Source organism: Solanum pennellii, chromosome 9 (genome assembly GCF_001406875.1).
Source record: "Solanum pennellii chromosome 9, SPENNV200".
Classification (NCBI taxonomy): domain Eukaryota; kingdom Viridiplantae; phylum Streptophyta; class Magnoliopsida; order Solanales; family Solanaceae; genus Solanum; species Solanum pennellii.
The window spans coordinates 52885059-52894929 of NC_028645.1; positions in this window are offsets into that span (position 1 = coordinate 52885059).

Here is a 9871-nt window from a genome sequence, read left to right on the forward strand (position 1 = left end):
TTTTCTATTTTGAGTTGGCCGATGATATCTACTCAGTACCCGTGTTTTGTACTGACCCCTACTTGTATTTGTTTTCCTTGTTATTTTTTGTGGAATGCAGCAAACATACCGTCGTCTTCAACTCAACCGCAACTCTAGCCAGTCTTCACACCGAATTTCAGGGTGAGCTAATGCTTCTAGCTTGGACTGGATCTTCTTCCTCATGTCTAGATGCCTTGAAGTTCCGGCATGGACTAGCTTTTGTTTATTTTAGCTTCATAGAATACTCTTAGTTTAGTAATTTGATCATAGATGTTCTTGTGGTGATGACTTCCAGATTTTGGGGAATAATAGATGTTGAATTTTAGAAGTTATTAAATTGGTTTTTTTTAATGAGTTTAAGTCTTCCGCATTACTTTCTGTTGATATTAAATTGAAATGTTAAGGTTTAGATTGGTTGGTCCGCTCACATAGGAGGGTAAGTGTGGGTGCCAGTCGCGGGCCGGTTTTGGGTCGTGACATATACAATAAGCATAACATAGCTCATATACTTCACATAGGCATAGACACTATTCATAACATTACATAGAGCCACATAATTCATTTAAGGCACGTTTATGATATTCATAACATAATCTTCCATTCACTGCAAGTTTCTTACCCCCAAGTAACCCTCTAGTAATACTTGGTGCAATGCATGAATAGTGTCCCATTACACAACCCACACTGAATCATCACCTTAAGATCACCAAGGTGAACATTCACAAAACTTTCATTGACTCAAACATAAGCATTGATGAAAGCATAGAATATCATGAGACACATATTTTATACATAACTCAACAAGCGTCGTAGAATACATAGAAGACTCATTCCAAGGCCACATTCAAGTCAACCCTACCAATAACATCATAAGAGGCAATAGTAAATTATAGCATACTTGGACTTCATTTCATTTAACATCCTAAGACCTTACTCACAATCCCAATCTAAGCCTACCAATGCAATGTATATGTGAAGTCCCATAACCTCACATATACTTAGTAAACTCAAAAGGAGACCATAAGCATACCATTTTCTTCATATATCATCAAGACAAGGATAGACAACTTCATACATGCCAAGTACGACCATCATCATATAGTCAATGAAACCAACATTATGCATATAAGGTAAGACCTCATCATATCGACACAATAGTTATCATACCATGCACATTATCATACAATTAGGTCAATACCATAATGTCATTCATATAAGGTATATACATATTCATATACATATAGAACACCTTCCTAGAACTCCCCACAAGAGCTACTTGTGCAATGCATACGTAAAGTCTCATACACTCACCAACACTAAGCAACTTCCCTTAGGTTATCCTAGTTAGGGTTCATTAATTTACTTATATTCTCCATTTTACTTTAGGGAAATCCTAGTCTTAACCAACAATAAGACATTGTAAGCCAAACATGGAATTTTTGGTATCTACCCCCTCACACAAGAGAGGGTATCTTACTTGCCAAGGTGAGACATGAATATCATTCTAGCATTTTAGATGGATCCACTAGCTAGGTCCTATTGGGCAACATAGTTATGGAACTAGGCAATGTATATTCAAACCCTCTTTATGCCTTTAGGCATTATAGTTTCCACCTCATGAGGAAATTTGGTGAACAAGCCTTCCTCATTGGGAAAGGGCACCTCTCATTTGTCAAGTTCACTAGGTGCTAAGCTAAGTTCCCTTTATTGAAAAGTCTTTATTAACTTTACTTCATAAAACTGGCCTTAGGAGAATTAACCCGTTATATGCTTAGCTCGTAGGTTATAGATGAGAATTTCCTTTCATCAACTTAAATCATGTGAGAAAATCTTTCACATGGACATAGAATATTCAAGCACAATCTAGGTTAAAATACAATTAAGAATCCTTTCAAGAGACTCCCACTTTACTAGATTATCATACATGCTTCATTATAAGCATTCATCTGTGTGTATGACTACTTACATGAGATGACCTTCACATAAACACATTTAGGCACTACATGCTCATACTTCAACATATCATCATAGTATATACTTCCATGTTCATAATTTAGTCATGCATTCATATTCATGTACATAGAGATACCACCCTAGGAACTATTCTATCAAGGTAAACATGTGCAATGTATAGGCAAAGTCTCATGGGATTATTAAAAAATGGTGCTATTAAGGTTTCAAAATAAATGGGTGGTGACATAAGTCTTAAGTATTGGTGTAGGTGACAATGATTAATTATTAAGGATTGTGGAGTTGCCCTCAAGTTTATAAGTTGACATTTTGGTCCACTAAATTAAATGAAGGGTAAAAAGGTAATTTCAATACCTAATTTAACAAACTTTTGTGGGAATTAAATGACGGGTAAAAGGGTAAATTAACTAAACAAAACCTAATTTAACCAATGTTTTTTTGGAAATATCAAGACAAAAGGGGAATAAAAGATGTTTCCCCCGCCTCCAGCCATCGTATTCGTCCTTTTCTTCTTCTTCTTCTTCTTCTTCTTCTTCTTCTTCTTCTTCTTCTTCTTCTTTTCTGCTCTCGTCTTTGCTTGTTTGATTGCCTTTGTTACCGCTCTCTTCATCTTCTTATTTTTTTTCTTCTTTTAGTACATTGTGGGCCTTGGCTGCCAGTGCTTGAATCAGACTACCTAATCTATAATTTGTGGACCAAATTGCGTTTTGTTTCTATTGGAATTACTTCATAAGCAATTGGGTCACACACTATTGTTTATGGTATGTAAAATTAATAGTTATTTGAAATTAATTCATTAATCATCATCTGATCTGGGTACCTGCAATTTTTTTTGAATAATTTGCATTCGCATTTCAAACATATTGTTATATATGTTGCAACAGTTGACTATTATAACATAGTATAGTCATATGTAGAAATATAAATGTTATTTCAATCACTTCAGACAAGTATATGTAGCAACATATGACTTAAATTTCGCAACTGAAAAGCCATGTAGAAGTTTTGTATAAATGTATCGCCATGCTATTTGTAAAGACCCCTATCCCGTGCTGAGAATAGCTTACGCTGAACTAATCGACGGTTGATTAAGATATAAAGAGTGTGAGATTATAATGAATCTTATTATGTACCTGCTATTCAAGTACGCATACCCTAAAGATTTTGAGTATGGAAAATTCACTATTCATTATAGCATGGAAACCACTAGCAGTATAATCAGTTATGCCCTAGGCCAAGCTATCACGTTTAGAGTGGGTAGGGTAAATCATCCTGTCAGAGATATAGTTGATGAATATGTTAGGGAAAAGGTTGAGGCTTACGGCGATGTTGTTCTAACTGACATATTCATTCAAATCTATTATGATCAAAACCGCTCTAGTGTAGACATGAATATCTCTAATGATCAGATAGCTCGCCTTATCGTTGAAAGCGTGGTAAGGGATGACGTGTATGATCGTATAGATGTGCGAAAGATTGAAAATCTTAAACCTAAGTACCTTAAGCATATCACAAGACTCAAACATAATTGCAAGGAAAGAAGATCCTTCATTGTTGTAGATACTAAAACCATTCTGGTAGAACATACAAATATTGCGACACGTGATTTGTCTATCACAACAGAACAGTCATATGTCACAACATATGAGTTACATTTCGCAACAAAAAAACCATATGTGGCAACAAATTATATAACATAAAATGTTGCCACAAATGATTTACTTTTCACAACACAACAGTCATATGTAGCAACATATGACTTACATCTCGCCACAGAATAGTCATAAGTTGCTACATATGATATAATATAAACATGTTGCCATATGTGATATAATATAAACATGTTGCCACATGTGTTTTATTGTTACAACAGAACAGTCATATGTAGCAACATATTAGTTACATTTCTCAACAGAAAATCCACAAGTTGCAACATATGATATAACATAAAAATGTTGCCACATGTGATTTATTTTTCACAACAGAACATGTAGCAACATATGACTTACATCTCGCCACAGAATAGACATATGTTGCAACACATATTTATTCTTCATAATTACTAATTGGTTTTTTAATTAATTTCTACAAGTACAATGTCGTTATTTTTAGGAATTGATTGTCGTGGCGAATGGGTCGAGAAGAAAAATTGATTCATATGGCATTGGGAGGATAGTAAAAAATGAGGAGCCAGTTTAGTAGGGATGTATGTCAAAAGAAACATTTTGTATGATGATTTCTTCAATTTAGTCGTGCAAAATTCTGGAAACAACTGTAAACTGCAAGATCTTTTTATGAGTTACATTCCCCATTTTTTTAATAATGAGAAGGTTTTACCTTTTAGAATAACTTATCAACCTATTTTGCTTGTTTATCTGGGAGGAGCAGAGAAATCCCCCATATTAAGAGTCTACGTGGAAGAAAATCCTATTGAGGAGGATCATAATGTAGACGAAGGCCAACAAGATATGTTTAATGATGAATTTCATCCTGCGGACATGAATAATCCTGATGATGAAATCGAAATAGGTGAAGGTGAATGTGAAGGTGAAGGTGAAGGTGAAGGTGAAGGTGAAGGTGTAGGTGAAGGTGAAGGTGAAGGGCCGAACCTTGAGAGAAAGTTTCCTCCTACACCTATAGTTGGCAGCAATAATCCATGTTCTTCTCAAACTTCACGTGTGAATAATGTTCGAGACGATGAAACAGGTTTTATAAGGGAATGACATTCAAGAACAAGCAAGAACTGGCAAATTCATTAAAAATTGCTTGCTTGAAAAAAGATTTTAGACTGGAAAAGGTGATCATTTCTCGTAATGTGTTTTCCTTTAAATGTTCATATCTAGATTGCAATTGGTAGCTGAGGGATGTGAAATTTATAAATAGTGACAGGTTTGCCATTAGAATCTATGAAAAGTACCATACGTGTGGTTCAGAGCATCTTACAAGCCATAATACCCACACCACGGAAAAAGGAATAGGTAAGTACTTTGAAAATAGGTTTCCCAATTGTAAAGGCCCATCCACAAGAGACATGTCAAATCGACTCCGCACAGAATTTGGTTGTAAGGTAAGCTATCGGAAGATTTATAAGGGCTTGGAGCATGCTAAGACTAATGTTAGGGGAACACATGAGCACAGGTATGCAGTGCTTAATGCTTACAGTTATATGCTTGAAGTTGCAAATTCAGGAAGCAAGACGACATTGTCGCTCGATGAAAATGGGAGGTTCCAGTACTTATTTGTATCATATGCTGCTTGGATAATTGGTTTTCAAGAAATGAGAAAAGTAATAGTCGTTGATGGCACATTTCTAAGAAGCAAGTATGGAGGAGTTCTGCTATTGGCACTGGCACAAGATGTCCAGAATCATATATTTCCAGTGGCTTTTTTTGTCCTTGAAAAGCAATACGATGCCTCGTATGAATATTTTTTTCAAAATATGAGAAGCTTTGTAGATGATATTGATGAGTTGTGCATTATCTCTTATAGACATCCAAGTATTCGAAAGATGGTTTCGAGAATCTACCCTGCATCTCATTATGGTTGTTGCATGAGACACCTTAGGGAAAATATTCAAAATAACTTTCACAATTCGAAGGTAGTGTCTCATTTTTATAAAGCAGCAAAGGCGTAGTATATATGTGAGTTCAATGACCATTTCAATCAAATAAGAGATTTGGTACCAAAGGCAGTTGAAGCTCTTGAACGTATTGGATTCCACACATGAGAGAAATAGGTACCATCTCATTTGAGTTTATTTTTACTTTATGTGCTTTGTTTGATTTTTATCTTTTGTTGTGTAGATATAACATTATGATGTCAAACATAGCGGAATCGGTGAATGCTATGTTTGATGTTTAAAGAGAATTTCCCACTGTCGCTCTATTTAATGAAATAAACAGTAGATTTGCATTGTTATTTCACCAGAGGCGTATGGAACTGGTGCACTCTGCAAATAGATTTGTTCTGTCAATTGAAAAAGACATATCAGAGTATGTCAACACAGGCAACAAGTTGTTGTCCCACAAAATCACTAAGTACAAGTTCAGTGTCACAGGTCATGGAGATGTTGCTACTGTGGATCTACAAAGAAGAACTTGTACTTGTAGAATCTTTTACTTGAAAAAAATACATTGTCCACATGTCATGGCAGCGTTTCGATCCCAACATGGTGCCAATTTTGGAAATCATATTTATTTGTACTCCTCTTCATATTATTTGGTGGAAAAATACATAATGGCATATTGTCAAGACATTCACCCGGTGCCACCTGAATATTCTTGGATTTTCCCTTTGGATATCATATAGAGAGTAATACCTCCTCCATATGTTGATCCAATAAACCCGGAAGAAGGACATATAAGGGACAACGTGGAGTTTGTGAATCATTTCCAACAAGAAAAAATAAGTGTTCCGTATGTAGGGACTTTGTCCACAAAAAACTACATGCCCAAATCGAAATGCCCCATAAGAAGTGTTGTGTTGTTGAATTTTAATGAATGTTCTTTATTATTTTAGTATGATCCTATTATCTGATCTTATTTATAATAAATTTATGTGATGTTAAGTAACATATAATGCGTGATTTATTTAATTATGTGTTGCTAACTATAACAAAATATGCAGAGTAGTGCATCTGTGGAAACATATGCCAATTATATGTCAGAATAGTGCATCTGTAGCAACATATGTCACTTATGTGTTAGATGTTACAACATAAAATTGCATCTGTGGCAACATATGGCAATTATGTCTAACAAGTACAAAAAAAAATATGTGGCAACATATGACACTTATGTGTTAGATCTTACAACATTAAATTGCATATGTGCCAACATATGTCAATTATGTATAACAAGTACAAAAAAACAATCTGTGGAAACATATGCCACTTATGTGTTAGATGTTACGACATAAAAATTGCATCTGTGCAAACATATGTCAATTATGTCTAACAAGTATCGTTCAATATAATGATATCACTACTGTCATTGGAACAACTTTCAAGCGACTCTTCAATTTTTACAGTTTTTCAAAAAGAATAAATACATGCATTTGAAGTCAACTTTTACTTGTTTATTTATCTTCTCTTCCAACTTTTCAAATTTCACTGCAGAATTTTCAATATGAATAAAAAATATTCAAAAACTCATCCATATGTAGCAAGAAGGCTTAATGTTCATTGCCAACATGAAAAAATTGTGCTTGACATAATGTCAATCTTCAATGGTGGTGAAAGAATGAGTGAAGGCTTAATATTCATTACCATCATGAAAAAAACTGATCCAGATGTAGTGAGAAGATGTCAAAATCATCTGCGAAATATTTTAGGTGGAATATATGTGAGGAAGACCCATTTGTTCCCTGTTCATCAATATGAGCGAATCAGTCGCAGGATTGATTATCCCTGGAGACAACACCTAAGATTATACAACGAAGATGATGTTCATTGTGATTTATGTAGGTGTGATATACAACTAGATTATCTAGTTAATTTTCTGACTCATACGAGGGATTAATTAAATTGCCATATGTGGCAATATATGTAACGAACTTGCAAATTAATGGTGAAAAATGTTGCCGTTCTTTGTTTTGTATATGTTGAGACATATGTCAATTACGTGTTGGATATTACAACAGAATATTTTATATGTGGCAACATATGTCAATTAAGTGATATATAATACACCATAATGTATCTGTGCCAACATATGTCAAATATGTTTTACATATTACAACAGAATATTTTAGATGTGGCAACATATGTCAATCATGCCTTATATATTACAATATAACGTACCTGTGTCAATGTATGTCAATTATGTGTTGGCTATTACAACAGAATATTTTAGATGTAGCAACATATGTCAATTACACATTTAAAAACTACTTACGAATCTGTCCCAATATACTCTTAAATAAAGATTACGTGTTGTGTTGTGAACAATTAAATATAATAATTACTGATATCTCGAAACAGGTTTGGTTTAATAATAACGACTCTTCAATTTTTTTATTTTGTTGAAACGTCATGTCTTGCAACTTTTCAAATTTGTTGACCTTTTATAAGAACAAAATAGAAGGGGGGGATAAGTCATAAGTTGTCTTCTCTTCCTCTTCATTCTCAAAAATGATTTCAACTAGGAAAAACTTCATTGAATCCCTCTAGAGTGATCTAGTAATACTCATCGTTGAAAGGGTTGCTTCCTACTCCCTACAAGATTTAACGAGTGTTAAATTATGTTCCAGGTTCCTCAATGAAGTCGGTAAAGAACGTTTTGTATATCAGAAGGTTACATTGGCCATATTTCCCCTGAACCTACATGGACGATGAATCAACATGCCATCTCTTTCATGAAAATTTGCATAGCATCGGAGAACTGAGAAGCCTTGTATAAAAAAGGCGTGGTAATAGTAATGTTTTTTCTTTTTTTTCAGGTTTTCGTAAATGTATTTTGTATTATTAATATGTTGTTTCTTTTATAGTTCGATTTTTTCAATAGTAATGATCCAACTACATTGTGAATGGTTAAAAAAGCAGCAGAAGGTGGCCACCGTGGTGCAGAGTATGTGCTTGTAGTAATATCAATCTTTGAAGGCGGTATATCCATGAGAGAAGGCTTGATGTGCATTACAAACATGAAACAAAAACATGACGCTAATAGTGAGAAGATGTCGACACCATTTGCCATACATTTTAAATCAAATGTTGGTGCGAGAACCTTATATTTTTGGAGAAAGACCCATTTGTTGAACTGTGCATCAACCCCATCAAATCGCCCGCAGAAATGGTTGGCCCAGGGGAAGTAACGATGAAGACGATATTCTTTGCGAATTTTGTAGTTGTCATTTACAACTAGATTATCTAGTTAAATTTCTTCCTCATACGACTGTGTGGGATTAATTTAATTTGTGCCAATAAACGCCAGATCATGAAAATGTTGCCTTTTTGCCCTTTGTAATTTTTTTCAAATTATGATATAACATATGTACTTATTTTGTCATTATTTTAGAATTAAATATGTGGCAACATATGTAGATGACTAAATCGATTAATTCGTCAATTAGTGCCTCCTTGATGATTCATTTGTGGCAACATATGTAGATTCTGTTGTTCAAATTGCAACATAAATTAAATATGTGGCAACATATAAATACAAAAAAATGGGTCTTTTGTGGGTTAATTCATTTAAATTGTCACCTAATTTGATATGTAAAACCAATATATAGTCTTACAACATGTCTAAGTAACAAATTATGGTCCTATACAACACCCTTCATTAGATTTTATCAATTATATTTAGAAAGACTATCATCACACTAGTTCGTCAAACAATGACTTAGTAAATCCATATGATAGTTATATGACACCATTCTAAATTGTTGTTTCAAGTGTAATACCTTATTTTTATTGCTTAATTATGGTCTAAATCACTAAAATTTGGTCCAAATTTTCATTTTTACCTTCCTAAATTGATTAATTTGTCGATTAGTGCCTCCTTGATGTTTCATCTGTGGCAACATATGCAGATTCTGTTGTTCAAATTGCAACATAAATTGAATCTTTGGCAACATATAACTATAAAAACGGGTCTTTTGTCGGTTAATTCAATTAAATTGTCACCTATTCGATATGTAAAACCAATATATAGTCCAACAACATTTCTAACTAACAAATTATGGTCCTATACAACTCTTCATTAGATTCTATCAATTAAATTAGAAAGACTATCATCCCACTAGTTCGTCAAACAATGACTTAGTAAATCTATATGATAGTTATATAACACCTTTCTAAATCGTTGTTCCAAATGTTATACCTTATTTGTCTTGCTTAATTATGGTCTAAATCACTAAAATTTGGTCCAAATTTTCATTT